Source organism: Giraffa tippelskirchi, chromosome 2 (assembly GCF_054371585.1).
Source record: "Giraffa tippelskirchi isolate mGirTip1 chromosome 2, T2T-mGirTip1v1.2.pri, whole genome shotgun sequence".
NCBI lineage: Eukaryota > Metazoa > Chordata > Mammalia > Artiodactyla > Giraffidae > Giraffa > Giraffa tippelskirchi.
The window spans coordinates 173,659,227-173,673,048 of record NC_137276.1 but is presented as its reverse complement, the minus strand read 5'-3'; the positions used below and the strand labels follow the sequence as shown (position 1 = coordinate 173,673,048).

At 40.5% G+C, this 13,822-nt stretch overlaps 1 protein-coding gene and 1 non-coding gene across 9 annotated transcripts in view; both read right to left on the bottom strand.

The window, feature by feature from the left end:
- Positions 1-13,822, bottom strand: part of LSAMP (limbic system associated membrane protein) — a 1,066,465-nt gene that overhangs the window by 436,330 nt on the left and 616,313 nt on the right. The window lies entirely within an intron of this gene.
- Positions 9,263-9,335, bottom strand: TRNAK-UUU (transfer RNA lysine (anticodon UUU)). Its single transcript has one exon. It is a non-coding gene; the product is annotated as a tRNA-Lys (tRNA).

The window sequence follows — 13,822 nt, the reverse complement described above, 5'->3', positions numbered from 1 at the left end:
CTCTTGCCTGGAAAATCCCATGGACGGAGGAGCCTGGTAGGTTGCAATCCATGGGGTCGTGAAGAGTTGGACACGACTGAGGGGCTTCACTTTCACTTTTCACTTTCATGCATTGGAGAAGGAAATGGCAACCCACTCCAGTGTTCTTGCCTGGAGAATCCCAGGGACGGAAGAGCCTGGTGGGCTGCCATCTATGGGGTCGCACAGAGTCGGACACGACTGAAGCAACTTAGCAGCATTGGAGAAGACTCTCAAGAGTCCCTTGGACTGTGAGGAGATCCAACCAGTCCATCTTAAAGGAAATCAGTCCTGAATATTCATTGGAAGGACTGATGCTAAAGTTGACACTCCAATACTTCGGCCACCTGATGCAAAGAACTGACTCATTTGAAAAGACCCTGATGCTGGGAAAGATTGAAGACAGGAGGAGAAGGGGATGACAGAGGATGAGATGGTTGGATGGCATCACCGATACAATGGACATGAGTTTGAGTAAACTCTGAGAGTTGGCGATGGACAGGGAGGCTTGGCATGCTGCAGTCCATGGGGTCACAAAGACTTGGACAGGACTGAGCGACTGAACTGAACTGAAGGCAGCGAAAATAGTTTGTATACTATAATGATGGATACATGTCATTACACGTTTGTCTAAACTAATAGAAAGCATACCAAGAATGAACCTTAAGGTAAACTATGGACTTTGGGTGATTATGTATCAAGGTAGGCCCATCAACTGTAACAAAAGTGCCACTCTAGTAAAGGATGTTGATAATGGGGGAAGCCATGTATATGTGGGGACAGGCGGTACTTGGGAAATCTCTGTGCCTCTCAATTTTACCATCAACTTAAAACTGTTCTAAGAAAGTCTCGAAAAGCTCCAATGTTCATTTAGATTCAGTGATTTTTATATGTAAAATACACCTCAATAAATCTGTTTATAAAAACAAACAAAAAGTGTAAAAGAAAGAAAATGGTGAATAACAAGATTCATATACTGAAGAGTCACAGTCATTTAGCATTGCAGATAATCCAAGAGGTCATGTGGTCTATTTGCCTTCTCTGTAACTGAATACATCCTACAAAGTGTGAAGTACGTTTCCAGGCACTGGCTTCTTCTACAGGAAAGTCACTATCTCACAAAGGCACGCATTGCTTTTTATAGAGATCAAACATTAGTGATTTCTTCCTTAGATGGATCTGAAATCCAACTAACCCGAGTCTCCCATCAGTGGTTTAAGTGTTATTCTTACAAGTGACAAAAAAAAAAAAAAAAAAGTTCAATCCTCCTACTATGTAACATTCCTTTAACTCTTTTTATTATTATTATTATTTTTTATTTGTTTTGCCATACATTGACATGAATCCACCATGGGTGTACATGTTTTCCCCTTCCACAACCCCCCTTCCACCTCCCTCCCCATCCCATCCCTCCAGGTCATCCCGGTGCACCAGCCCCGAGCACCCTGTATCATTCATTGAACCTGGACTGGCGATTCGTTTCACATATGATAATTTACATGCTTCCATGCCATTCTCCCATATCATCCCGCCATCGCCTTCTCCCATAGAGTCCATAATACTGTTCTATTTATCTGTGTCTCTTTTGATGTCTCGCATACAGGGTTATCTTTACTCTTAGTTTGTCATGTTTTCCTTCAGCCTTCCTGTTTTCAACTGAACTCCCTCAGGGTTTTTAACTTGTCTCTTACCTCTCATGACATCCAGGCCCCATTGCCATCTGGATCACTTGGCAATGTATCTTCTTCAGTTTGTTGATGTTTAAATGTGCCCAGAATTGAATGTGCTACTCTAGGTATGCCCTGATGAGGACAGAGAAGAAAAGCAACATTCACTGCCCTTGTTTTGGGCAGTGTACATCTTGTAATAGGGCACATGATCAAATTATTTTTTTCTTATTTTTTTTCTGATAGCCCTGCTTTATTATCTGAAACCAATTACTCTTCCATCTTTTCTGAGATGGCATGAACGTGAGAGAATCTAGAAGCAGGGAAACAGAAAAGATTTGTGTAATAATCTAATGATGAGATGATATACAAGAGACACAGGCATTGTTTAGAGAAAAAATAATAGGCATAGTAATGAATTAGATGTGAATAGTTAAAAAAAAAAAAAAAAGGAGGGAGGAGGCAACCACACTGAAATAACTACTAGCTTAAAGCAAGAGATTTAGGAAGGAGGAGTCTGGGAAGGAGCTATTAGAAAGAAGTGAAGAAAGGGCTTCATTGGTGGCTCAGTGGTAAAGAATTCACTTGTCAACTCAGGAAACGTGGGTTCAAGCCCTGACTCAGGAAGATCCCACATGTCGTGGTGGAACAACTAAGCCTGTGCACCACAACTATTGAGCCTGTGCTCTAGAGCTCGGCAGCCGCAACTACTGAAGCCTGTGTGCCTTAGAGCCCATTTGTAGTAGAAAGAGAAACCATTGCAATGAGAAGCCTGGGCATCGCAATTAGAAAGTAGCCCCTGCTTGCTGCAACTAGAGAAAAACTCACGCAACAATGAAGACCCGGCCCAGACAAAAATAAATAAATAAATTTTTAAAATTAATTTAAAAAGGAAAGAGGTGAAGAAGATTCTTTAAGTTCTGCTGAAAAGTTCACAGCTAGCTTTGCTCTTCATGATGGAGAAAGGAGGAAAATAAGCTACTTTGGAAATAGATCTTGTTCGGATGTAAAATGGGACAGGGAGAGGAATGCTTGCTCTTATGTACAACAGTACATAGAACCACGATGGGAGAACAGATGGTTTGGTGGTTAAGATAAGCACTTAAAGTGAGGCTGTTCTTATCCTAAACTTATTCCAAACACCCAAGTTTCTTGAATCTGCAATATGACATTGGAAATATCACAATCAGGAAGCTTTCAAACGAGATTTCTGGCACTTCCTGAGGCAGTTGTATTCTCCAAGGACTGTTTTAATTAAGGCTCAGGAGATGAGTTCTCACTGCTGGTGGCTGTTGTGGTTTGAGCCCACACCTTCACCAAACAGATAAATTCATGCAGGTAATTGAGCCAAAACCCTTTACTATCAAGTCCCTGAGATTTATGGCTGTTTTTATCACCAAGCCTGTAAAGCTGCAGGAATTGTGCTTGAAAAAGCAAGGGCTTATCCTCCATGAAGTAAAGAAACTAAAGAAAGCATTTATGTTACAGAAGACTGACTAGTAGTACACAATAAAATACATTTAGCTTCAATGCCAGCTCTTTTAATAATGGGTAACTTTGGGCAAGTTATTTGATCTTCTGAACTCTAGTTTTATGATTTGTTCATAAAGGCATGCATTCTTGCACTCATTACTTTCAAATTAATTAAGTGCCTACTATGTTCTGCACAGATACTTACATAGTCTCTGCTCCAAGGAGTTTATATCTAGTGGGAAGAGGCCCAGTGGATTTCAGTTTTCTAGTCATTTGTTTTAAAATGATAGCGTGTACAAAGTACTATGCTAAACATTTTATACAGTATTTGCTTATTTTGCACAAAAATTTTATGAGGATATTTGTATCTCCAATTGCAAATGGGGCAACTGAGAATTAAAACGTTTAAATAATATACCCAGTTAATGATTTAAATCAAGTATTTCTAATCCTGGTGCTTTTGTTCCCAACCTCCATACTACACTACTCATATCTGCCCACGTACTGCTATGGGGGATGGGAGAGGACCGTGGGAAACCCTAAGGGGTTCCCACCACAGGCCATAACCCAAAGGATAGTAAAATATTTAGTTCATAGGGCTTGGAAGAGGCTTTTATTTCCACAGAGTTTCAGGTGAAAGGACAGCACAATTTTAAAATGGGCACAAAGCAGGTCAAGTCTTAAAATCAATCAGCATGTGAAGACGCTACTGAACAATCTGACGATGATGCAAGAAAGAATAATGGATGTGGAACCTTTGGTCCTGGTGCTCAGGAGTGGGAAGCAAGTGTGGGGAGTTGGAGAGGGGAGGGAGGGAGAAGAGTGGGAACCCATCCTTCCATATAGTCACCTTCCAAGAGCAAGAGGGCCATGAGATGGTGGAAAAAGCAGACTTATAGACTGGATTTAAAACTAATGCAGACTAATGATGCAATCCATCCCAGGAGGAAATAACACAGACCACAGTCAACATATTACCTATGGAATGCAATGGATCATAAAAGGGCTTATCTGATGAACCTTGTTTCAGAAAGTATAAACAGAATGGGTTTCTCCTAGTTATTTGTCACCTGAACATACTCACAGTTTCACTAACTTAAAATGCTTCTTGCCACCACTGCATCTCCCTTATCCCACTGTATTCCCCACCTGCCAACAGTTTTGACACAGATTTGATGAATTTGCTTCCCAATTTTACAGCACTGAGGTCTTCTCTGTACCCAGCAGTACTGCGTGGAGTTCACTGATAATCTCCCACGACCAGGCGCTTCTCTTTTAAATGGGCTGCCTCTCTCCCCGTTCTGCTTTCATTTTTAGCACCGTGTAATCAGTCTTCAGCTTTTTAACTTGACTTTCAGTGGGCTCAAATTTTTTATTGGTAACAGCTTATGCTTCTGCCCTTGAGCCCTAGTAGCAAAAGAACTACATACATTTTAATAAAGTATCTTGCTATTCTGCCCTGTCATTTGCATACCTGTGTGCATGCATATGCACATATATGTACTTACAGATACATATTGTGTGTAATACACACACACACACAAACACACACACACGATTATTCCAAAAAGAACAAAGAACCAGAGGAGGAGGTGCAATGACGAGAGATGAAAGAAATTGAGGTTGGAACAGAAGCTAAAAATGGGAAAATGTACAATAGAGGATAATCTGTCAGTCACTAAAAAAGAGAGTACTGTGACTTAGAGACATTTTGTGCTACCAAGCATTAGAAGAGGTGGACAGCTCAAGATGCCAATTTCCTATTCCTATCATTTCTCAGAATTTGTTGTGATATGGAGCAACGATTATGGGTTCGCAGGTATCATAACTTTAGTAGTTTTCAGGATTTATATTTCTCAAACTGGAACTGAGGAATGAGATAAGTGATGTGGGGCCCACATAGTTCCTACTAGAATCAAGCACCAGGGATTGGAAACAATTCTGACATGAGCAGGATGACCAGCCATTCTGTAGTCAAAAGAATATTCAGTGGGATGCAGAAAGCATGGTTCCAGTCCTGACCCTGAGACAAAGAAATGGGAAAACAACAAAAACAATCGAAACATTTTCTTCTAATACTGAAATTACCAGTTTATATATCTATATATATACTTCTTCATTTCATTTTGAAGTACTGTCCTATAGAAAAAATGCAATTATCCCATTTCATAAACAAGAAAATAGAGATTCAGTAAGTTAAATAACTGGTCCGAGTTAACAAATCTGATAAACTAACAGAGACAGGCTCTGTACCAAGAACCTCGGGATTTCTGATTGTAGCCCTCTTTCCTTTCCCCTCTCACCCCCTAACTAACCAGGGGGGTCACACAGCCATGCCAGCTGTCTTGAGCCTCCAGGGATTTGCTTGTAAAATTAGATAACTTGTCTAGATTAGTAGTTTCCAAATGTGCATACATATGTGTACATACATGTGTGCCTATGTGCTTGAGAGAGGCAGAGCCTTTCTGAATGCAAAACCTTATACAGAGTTTGCTGGATGTTACAGACACTGGCAGAGCCCTGCTGATTAAAGACTGGTGTCTCACTATCTCCATCTTCACTGTGACCCTAAAGAGATGCCAAGGAATATACAAGTTTGCAGAGAACAGCTTGAAAACCTCTGTGTAACATTCTATGAACAAGTGTGTGTGTGTGTGTGTGTATGTGCACGCGCGTGAATGTGTGTGGTCAGGGGGGCAGTGGTAAACCGAGTGACATGGTCTTTTTCTATTGTTCATCTTCAAAAGACTTTTTGGTCACAGTTTCAGAGTGTGGGAATTCATTTGAAAGATGCTTATTAGGCATCTATTAAGAGGAAAGCCTTAAAAGCCAGTTTCACCTCCATACTTGGAACTGGCACCTGCTTCTCTTCCCAGAAGACAGTCCCATAAAGATGAGGTTGTACAAATCCACTGCTCTGGGTTCTAGCTCCAGCTCCAATGCTAAGCTCCATGATTTCTGGAATGTCACCACTCTCTGGATGTGGCTCTTCATTTATAAAATGAGGGTGATCTCTAAGACCCCTTACAGTTTTAACATTCTATGATATTATGCCAATTTTATGACTTCAAAAAAACAATTAGATACTTTTTTTATTTCCACTGCACTACATCCTATGGGCTGACAGTCGCCTGCCATGGATGAAATTACTTTTTAATAACTACGTATTTGGTGATCATTTTAAATTTTTAAAGTATCCCCTTCGGGGCATAAACACATTTCTATATCTAGCTATTTAACTGTGAGGGAGGAAAAGGCTTAAACTCGTAATTTTGCATTCTAATTTCGTAGGTTGGACTTTTAGTCCGGGTGTGAAGTCTGGGCAGTAAGAGCTACATATGAGAGCTGGGCTCCTTGAGCAGTGCACGCTGGGGCTTGGGGACAGGAGGAGGAGGAAAGGCAATGTGCCCACTTATAGAAACCAGGGGTAGGCTCTGAGAAGGAATTTAACATCTTCCTTACCTCAGCTGCTCTTTTTTCTCATCTTTCACTGTCTCACCCATTTTCTGAATAGATCTCTGTCATTTTTCCACAAAAAATCCTCTTTTAAAAATATAAGAATTGCACAAAGGGTAAAGTATTCTTTAGTATAATAGACATAACGCATGCAAACTAAAGGAACTATTAACTTAGATTCATTTTAAAGTGTTTAACAGGGTAACACATACTGGAGAGGCTGACAGTAAAAGGTACTCACATAATTTGGTCACATTGTTAAACGTACAAATCTTTGGATAAGGAACTGAGATTCCAAAATCAGAACGACATTCCTGATAATACTAGCCAAGAAAGTCTCATCACCAAATATTCATTAAGCACTTGCTTTATACCAAAGCTATTTAAATTGGTCAAAAAAACAACAATTGAAATTTATCTATAGTAATTAAAAATTAGAACCAATATAAACATCCAAGTATAGGAGATTGATCTAGTATGGCTTATCAATTCATTCAAATTTTATAAAGCCACTGAATCTTAAAATACATAAGCTGCTTAACATTAAAACATGGTGGTGGTTTAGTCAGTAAGTCATGTCTGACTATTGCAACCCCATGGACTGTAGCCCACCAGGCCCTCTGTCTATAGGATTTCCCAGGCAAGAGTACTGGAGTGGGTTGCCACTTCCTTCTCCAGGGGATCTTCCCGACCCAGGGATCAAACCCACTTCTCCTGCATTGCAGGCAGATTCTTTACCAGCTGAGCCACCAGGGAAGCCATATGTTTAGGCTATCATGGTAAACAGAAAAGCAAATCAGAAAGTGGTTTGTATATTAATATCTCAAACTATGTAAAATATCATTCATATGGTCAGCAATTTGAAAGAAATATGAAAAAGTGAAATGAGTTTTTATTAAAGTGATGATATTGTGTGTGATCCTTTTGAAGATGGTGTTAAATGATGATATTAGTGTACCTTTGTCCAGCAACAAAAAGGGGCTGCATTCCCTAATGACACCTTGTGTGAATGTGATAGCATTTAGCTACAGGAGAGACTTCTTAAGGTTCATTGGTGATTCCAGTTCCACAATGTGGCCGCCTGAGGTCTGACCATTTGTGCTGCCAACTACATAGAAGATTATATAACCTTTTGGAGACTTTCACAGCTCTAATTCTTTCTCTAGGGGAATATTGGAAAGTGGCTCCTTTGTAGATTTCATAAATTTTCATTTTCCAACTTTCCCCCTCAGTCTCTTCTAATGAATTTTCTTAAAAAAAAAAAATCCTTCTGGAAGTTTCACGCTGTAGTACTACCTGTGGGTATGATTCCCCATGTGAGGATGTCAAATTTAATTAGATTTTGCTCTCTGTTACTTAATGACTCAACTAGGCTCACAAGTCCGAGATCATAACCTCCCTACTAGGTTGCCAAGTTAGCTACTTCAAGGAACAACTATTTGTGGTACCCAACCATACTTATTTTAAACCATGCCCAGAAAATAATAAAACTAGTGATGCTCACTCAATGATATCCTTCTTCTGTGGATACTCAAGCATTTTACAAGATTTCTTCAGTCAGTCACACATATAACACAGGCAAGAAACAGGTAAGCAATATTAAAACACACTTCTAAGGGCTTCTTTAACAACAAACAAAGACTTATCCTCAATAACCTCCTTTTCCTATAAGAATTTTTCAGTGCACTGAGCAGATTCCAATGATATCTGAAAAAAGAATATGGAATCCAGAACTAGATAAAATAAATATATTTTTTTTAAGGCAAACAAAGAGGATATATTTTTCTGGGTCCAAAAATGTTCTTTTCTTCTGAAAATCTTTGGAGCCTGTTCACTTTCTAGCTCTTCATTAATCACTTTGTTCTATAAAGCGCCAATAAACATGTAACCAGTAAACAACATATAACAAAAATGTCGAGATCTGAGGAACAGCCTTATCAACTCTACGGAAGTCAAAAGGCACACAGAAAAAGGCAGCCTGATAATATCCTTCATGAGGGTCACCATCAGCCCATCTGGCTTGAAGCAACAATGATGCTCTGTGAGAGTGCTGCCAGCCCTAGAATGAACTTCTGAGTGACTCCCTGTTTTTTTTTGTTCACCATTGTCACTCAGCACCTGGGACAGCATATCTTGCCAATAGTAAGTGCTTACGCTAAGAGTCGGACACGACTGAGCGACTTCACTTTCACTTTACCCTTTCATGCACTGGAGAAGGAAATGGCAACCCACTCCAGTATTCTTGCCTGGAGAATCCCAGGGACGGCGGAGCCTGGTGGGCTGCCGTCTATGGGGTCGCACAGAGTCGGACACGACTGAAGTGACTTAGCAGCAGCAGTAGCAGTATCAATCCATACTTGTTAAATAAATGAATCTACACTGCTTTTGATTTAATGATCAGAAATAAATTTTCCCCACTTGTAACTGAAACTGTGCAATAAATGGACTCTGATAGCAATTTGAACAAAGAAAGTGAAAGTCGCTCAGTCATGTCCGACTCAGTCCATGGAATTCTCCAGGCCAGAACACTGGAGTGGGTAATCGTTCCCTTCTCCAGAGGATCTTCCTGACCCAGGGATCGAACCGGGGTCTCCTGCATTACATTCTTTACCAGCTGAGCTGCAGGAAAGCCCAAAATGAGACCTTGTCACCTGAACAGGGAACTGAACCCTAGGCCCTCAGATTAAAAATCTGATGCTCTACCAAATGAGCTATCCAGGCTCCCTAACCCAGCTGTAAAGAGTATTTTTGGGAAATTGGTGATACAAATGACACCTCTGCAGCTTCTCTTGCACTGCTCTTCACATAAGTAGAACTCTGTCATCTTTCTGGCCTCAATTTAACCACTCCTTGGAGTGGTCTTACCAGGTCACCCAATCTAAAGACCCATCCCTCCAGGCATAATTTCACTGTAGCATTAATCAGAATATGCATTTATATAGTGCTTTGGGGTTAACAGTTACTTCCCTCTCTTGTCTCCAAGTTGCATGTCCATTTTCTTCATCACCATAAATTAGCACAGTACCAGATATATACCAGATGCTTAAATGAGTGCATATAACATATATTCAAAGTCCATTTTTACCTTGTTTAAATTGTGTCTGAAAATACATTTTTAGACCCAAGTTTATCTCTTAGAACAGAATTTTCCCTTCTCTTCAACTTCTCCATTTTCCTTTTCCCTCTTCTCGTCATATTAGTCACTCAGTTGTGTCCTGCTCTTTGCGATTCTATGGACTGTAGCCCACCAGGCTCCTCTGACCATGGGATTTTCTAGGCAAGAATACTAGAGTGTGTTGCCATTTCCTTCCCCGGGGATCTTTCTGACCCAGGGATCGAAACTGGGTCTCCTACATTGCAGGCAGATCCTTCATCATCTGAGTCACCAGGGAAGGCTTTTCCTCTCTTTTCTCTCATCATATTTCTATTATTATTTCACCACCCTCCTCCCTCTTTTATTCTCTCTTCCCTGCCACCCTATTTATGAATTTTATGAATGACAGCTCACACATGGAAGATATGTTCCCACTTACTGTCTATTAGGTAATGAACAACAAAAATGAGACTTGACTCATATTTTAAAGGGTCATAACTTTCAATCACATAATTTTGCCAAGCGTTCCAACAGCTGTGATTTTAAAAGTCATCAAAATTCAGTCATGCTGGTAGTGCTTCAAAATAGACTGAGGATAAAGCATTCTACAAATTCATATTAACCATATACAAAGATGTATCTAACGAAACACATGCTATATATTTGTACATAGGGAGCACAAGCTGTTTTTGTTTTGTTTTGTTTGGAAAAACTAGTCTAAGCCAGACGTAAAATGCAAAATACAGATGTGCAAGGTAAGTAAACTGTGTTAGTCGTTCAGTTGTGTCCAACTCTTTGTGAGCGCACATACTGGGTGGGGCCTGCCAGGCTTCTCTAGACATGGAATTCTCCAGGCAAGAATACTGGAATGCATTGTCATTCCCTTCCCCAGCAGATCTTCCTGAACCAGGGGTCAAACTTAGGTCCTGCACAACAGGCAGACTGTTTACCATCTAAGTCACGAGAGAAGCCCCTAGGTAAGCCAAGTTCAGTTCAGTCACTCAGTTGTGTCCAATTCTTTGCAATCCAATGGACTGCAGCACGCCAGGCTTCTCTGTCCATCAACAACTTCCCGAGCTTGCTCAAATTCACGTCCATTGAATTGGTGGTGTCATCCAACCATCTCATTCTCTGTTGTCCCCTTCTCCTCCAGCATTCACTCATACCCAGCATCAGGGTCTCTTCCAATGAGTCAGTTCTTCGCATTAGGTGGCCAAAGTATCGGAGATTCAGCTTCAACATCAGTCCTTTCAATGTACATTCAGGACTGATTTCCTTTAAGATTGATCTCCTTGCAGTCCAAGAGACTCTCAAGAGTCTTCTCCAACAGTACAGTTCTAAAGCATCAATTCTTCGGTGCTTAGCTTTCTTTATAGTCCAAATCTCACATCCATATATGACTACTAGAAAAACCATAGTTTTGACTAGACAGACTTTTGTGGGCAATGTAATGTCTCTGCTTTTTAATATGCTGTCTAGGTTTGTCATAGCTCTTCTTCCAAGGAGCAACGGTCTTTTAATTTCATGGTTTCAGTCACCATCTGCTGTAATTTTGGAGCCCAAGAAAATAAAGTGTGTTACTGTTTTCATGTTTCCCCATCTATCTGCCATGATGTGATGGGACTGGATACCGTGATCTTACTTTTCTGAATGCTGAGTTTTAAGCTAACTTTTTCACTCTCCTCTTTCACTTTCATCAAGAGGATCTTTAGTTGCTCTTTGCTTTTTGTCATAAAGTTGGTGTCATCTCCATATTTGAGGTTATTGATATTTCTGCTGGCAATCGTGATTCCAGCTTGAGCTTCATCCAGCCTGGGATTTCACATGATGTACTCTCCATTTAAGTTAAATAAGCTGGGTGACATTATAAAGCCTTGATGTACTCCTTTCCCAACTTGGAACCAGTTCATTGTTCTATGTCCGGTTCTAACTGTTGCTTCTTGACCTTCATACGGAATTCTCAGGAGACAGGTCAGGTGGTCTGGTGTTCCCATTTCTTCAAGAATTTTCCACAGTTTCTTATGATCCACATAGTCAAAGGCTTTGGTGTAGTCAATCAAGCAGAAGTTTTTCTGGAACTCTCTTACTTTTTCTATGATCCAAAGGATGTTGGCAATTTGATCTCTGGTTCCTCTGCCTTTTCTAAATCCAGTTTCAACATCTAGAAGTTCACGGTTCATGAGCTGTTGAAGCCTCGCTTGGAGAATTTTGAGGATTACTTTTCTAGTGTGTGAGATGAGTGCAATTGTGCAATAGTTTGAACATTCTTTGGCATTGCCTTTCTTTGGGATTGGAATGAAAACTGAACTTTTCCAGTCCTGTGGCCACTGCTGAGTTTTCCAGATTTGCTGGCATATTGAGTTCAGCACTTTCACAGCATCATCTTTGAGGATTTGAAATAGTTCAGCTGAAATTCCATCACTTCCATAGCTTTGTTTGTAGTGATGCTTCCTAAGGCCCACTTGACTTCATATTCCAGGATATCTGGCTCTAGGTAAATGATCACACCATCGTGATTATCTGGGTCGTGAAGATCTTTTTTGTACAGTTCTTCTGTGTATTCTTGCCACTTCTTAATATCTTTGCTTCTGTTAGGTACATACCATTTCTGTCCTTTATTGTGCTCATCTTTTCATGAAATGTTCCCTTGGTTTCTCTAATTTTTTTGAATAGATCTCTTGTCTTTCCCATTCTATTGTTTTCCTCTATTTCCTTGCACTGATCACTGAGGAAGGCTTTCTTATCTCTCCTTGCTCTTCTTTGGAACTCTGCATTCAGATGGGTATAGTTTTCCTTTTCTCCTTTGCCTTTAGCTTCTCTTCTTTCCTCAGCTATTTGTAAGGCCTCTTTGGACAACCATTTTGCCTTCTTTTTTTTTTTTTTTGGTGATGGTCTTGGTCACTGCTTCCTGTACAATATCATGAACCTCCATCCATAATTCTTCAGGAACTCCATCTATCAGATCTAATCCCTTGAATCTATTTGTCACTTCCACTGCATAATCGTAAGGGATTTGATTTAGGTCATATCTGAATGGTCTAGTGATTTTCCCTACTTTCTTCAATTTAAGTCTGAATTTTGCAATAAGGAGTTTTTGATTGGAGCCACAGTCAACTCCTGGTCTTGTTTTTGCTGATTTATAGAGCTTCTCCATCTTCGGCTGCAAAGAATATAATCAATCTGATTTCGGTATTGACCATCTGGTGATGTCCATTTGTAGAACTGTCTCTTGAGTTGTTAGAAGAGGGCGCTCGCTGTTCTAGTGCATTCTCTCCGCAAAACTCTGTTAGCCTTTGCCCTGCTTTATTTTGCACTCCAAGGCCAAACTTGCCTGTTACTCCAGGTATCTCTTGACTTCCTACTTTTGCATTCCAGTTCCCTATAATGAAAAGGACATCTTTTTTGGTGTTAGTTTTATTAGGTCTTGTAGGTCATCATACGGTCTTGTAGGTCATCATACGGAGAAGGCAATGGCATCCCACTCCAGTACTCTTGCCTGGAAAATCCCATGGATGGTGAAGCCTGGTAGGCTACAGTCCATGGGGTCGCTGAGAGTCGGACGCGGCTGAGCAACTTCACTTTCACTTTTCACTTTCACGCATTGGAGAAGGAAATGGCAACCCACTCCAGTGTTCTTGCCTGGAGAATCCCAGGGACGGAGGAGCCTGGTGGGCTTCCGTCTATGGGGTCGCACAGAGTTGGCCACGACTGAAGCGACTTAGCAGCAGCAGCAGCAGGTCATCATAGAACTGTTCAACTTCAGCTTCTTTGGATTAGTGGTTGGGGTATAGACTGGCCTTACTGTGGTACTGAATGGTTTGCCTTGGAAACAAACTAAGATCATTCTGTCATTTTTGTGACTGCACCAAGTATTGCATTTTGTAGTCTTTCATTGAGTATGAGGGCTACCCCATTTCTTCTTCGAAGGGATTCTTGCCCACAGTAGTAGATATAATGGTCATCTGAATTAAATTCACCCATCCCAGTCCATTTTATTTCACTGTTTCCTAAAATGTTGATGTTCACTCTTGCCATCTCCTGTTTGACCACTTCTAATTTACCTCGATTCATGGAGCCAATATTCCAGATTCCTATGCAATATTGTTCTTGAAAA